Source organism: Chinchilla lanigera, unplaced genomic scaffold (assembly GCF_000276665.1).
Source record: "Chinchilla lanigera isolate Chin_1 unplaced genomic scaffold, ChiLan1.0 scaffold00033, whole genome shotgun sequence".
Classification (NCBI taxonomy): domain Eukaryota; kingdom Metazoa; phylum Chordata; class Mammalia; order Rodentia; family Chinchillidae; genus Chinchilla; species Chinchilla lanigera.
Window position 1 is genome coordinate 9,056,210 of NW_004955434.1, and position 2,927 is coordinate 9,059,136.

At 40.9% G+C, this 2,927-nt stretch overlaps 1 pseudogene; it reads right to left on the reverse strand.

Moving 5' to 3' along the window:
• Positions 1-498: 498 nt before the first annotated feature.
• On the reverse strand, positions 499-1,355 carry LOC102010087 (annotated as a pseudogene).
• Positions 1,356-2,927: the final 1,572 nt, after the last annotated feature.

Here is a 2,927-nt window from a genome sequence, read left to right on the forward strand (position 1 = left end):
ATTACCTTAGCATGAAGCTTCAAATACATCCATTTCTGTAGAAGATGAGGAAAAAAACGTAAGATTCCAAATGTAAGCTGCGCGTGGTGGTGGACGCCTGTAATCCCAGCACTCGGAAGGCTGAGGCAGGAGGATCGTTGTGAGTTGGAGACCAGCCTGGGCTGCAAAGTGAGCTCAAGGCCAGCTTGAACTGTATAGGGAGACCAGGTCTCAAAAAGACAAAAAAAAAAAAAAAAAAAAAAAGAAAAGAAAAGAAAGAAAAGAAAAGAAAAGAAAAAGATTCCAAATCTGTACATCATAAATATACAGAAAGGACCTGGTGAACTATGTCACAAGCTGACCTGAGTACATCAGCATGAACTCAAGTACCTCTTTCCCAGTAATCTGGAAACACACAAACGATCCATTTTATCACTGATGATTCCCTGTACTAAAGGCTGTTTCAGTACTTCCCTCAGGCCTACCAGACCCTTCCAGCGATACATTTTGCAGTGGCTATTAGATCCCTCCCCCCAAAATCTTCCTTTTGTACAAAATATAGACAATGAGCACCCAGAGAGCAGTGGTAACTATATGCTGTTAGATGTTCTTTGCAGGACTAGTAATCCTGCAGCCTTTCAAATACCTCATGGCCAACATACACCAGAAGAGAATTCATTCCAGGATAGAAGAATGGGATTTCTGTCCATAGTCCCCTCATGTCTTCAGCCAGGTACAGGGCTATCAGAAGGCAAAAGCATTCAGTGTGGTGACACAGAAAATGGGCCAGAGATTTTCTTTACTAGAACAAAACCTTCATTCTAGAAATTTTTATCAAAGCAACAAACTAAGCCCTAGAATATAACACCAGGTGGTGAATCTGATAAGGATATCTTTGGTCTTACCCTTGTGATATAACAGCATTTTTCCTGCCTGAATGCCTAAAAATGCCATCAAAATGGAACTGGTGGTTCCTGAGATTCTTTCTGGATCATAGGCCACCTTAGTGTAATACAGAACCAAAGAAGGATGCTGCCGGTGATCAACTCCCAGGAGCAGGGTCAATGTAGCCTGCAGCTCCTCTAGCACAGTGTGCATACTTCCCCAACTCTCCAATACCGCTGGGGGTAAGGTACCCAGTAGGGCATCCAGGACTGGGAATAAGAGTGGAAAGCCCAGCCGGATGCTTTCCAGCTTCAGAAGGAGGAACCAGCTGGAAGTGATGTCTTGAAGAGAAGGGCAGCTTCTCTCTGAGACTCCATGTTCAGGCATGGGTTTAGCAAACAGGAGCTCCAACACAGCAGCCTCAAAATAAGTCCTCCCAACCACTGCAAAATGCCAGGAATTCACACCATATCCCACCAATGACAATTCATAAGACAACCCCTACAGAAATTATTTATGAAAATTTCCCCAGTGATTTGTATTTTGAACATCTTTGCTTAAGTATAAAACCCACTGATATAAGATCCCATAGAAGATCCCATAATAAACACAAACCATGGGAACCCAAGGTCAGCCACTGAGCCTAAGGTCACTACATCCCAGCTGGAAGGTTTGAAGTACCACTATTCTCCTCTTCCATAGTTAACGAAGACCATGAGGATGAGAGCTAGCCCGCTGAGCATGTTTGGGCAGTGGAGGTGGTGCCCTGAGGTAGACGGACACCATGTTTCTAGTTGGGATCACCAGTGAGTGGGTTTGCCCAGCTCAGAATTGATGAGACAATCAGTTTCTTGAGAATTTATTGCCTTAGAAATATAATTATTAGTCTTCCAAACTCAATAAAAGCCTTAGGAAGGATACTGTGATGAGGAGCACTAGGCCAAAAAGGAATTTGACACTTGCAGGCAGGTTACTGTCAACTGGATTATTAACAACTAGGTCACAGGCAGTTTCACTGACTCCATTGTGGATGTCCAAGAGAGAATAGTCTCCAGGCTGTCCAAATCTGTATTCCACCCCACAAACTTTCTTCTCTTCCAATGTATTGTTCATTTGGATTTCCAGTAGACTGTCAAGTGTGTTCCTAGTAGTTCATTATGGATGAATAGCAACACTTGATCCATCTTCAGCTCCACCTACTTTTTTTTTGGTCTAAATCTGGCTTCAGGGAGCCACTGTGGGACCTCAGCACACTGCCTAGCACTGCAGCAGCTAGCAGCAGTGCAGCCAGTGTCCAGGCTATGCCCTGTACTCTGCTCTATTTCGCTCTTTAATTTGTTTATGCTTTGAGGTTCTTATATAAGAGAAACCATAGAATATTTAAGCTTGTACGCTGATTTATTTCACTTAACATTATTGTCTCATGGTGTATCCATTTTCCTACAAATGACTGTGCTTTATTCTTCTTTATGCCAGAGTAATATTGCACTGTGTATAAACCTTTCATCTGTTGATGGGCATATAGCCTGCTTCCAAGATTTAGCTATATGAGTTGTACTGCTACAAACATGAGTAGGCATATATCACTATAATATGACATCTTTAACATCTGGAAGAAAGATACATAGAAAGAAAGAGCTGATTGAATGGAATTTCTATTTTAGGCTTTTGAGGAATGTCCCAACTGAGTTCCATCATGGTTGCACTAGTTTATATTTCCATTAACAGTGCAGAAGGGTTCTGTTTTCCCTACAGCCTTGCCATGATTTGTTATTATCTTATTTCTCAAGGACAGCCGTTCTTTCTGGATTAAGATGAAATCTCAGTGTTTCTTTTTTTTATTTTAAGGAGAAAAAAACAATAAAAGTGATACAGAATTTCAAAGCAAGATGATAGGAAATTAACAATGGTTATTATATTGTATATTGTTATCTTCAAAGTAGTTGCTCAGATAATCATATAGGCACAAGATTGATTAAACAATATAAGCACTAACTGTTCCTTTCAATGAACTAGAAATTAGTAGTACAATTATCTTTGCTATCGTGTGTGTGCATATATAT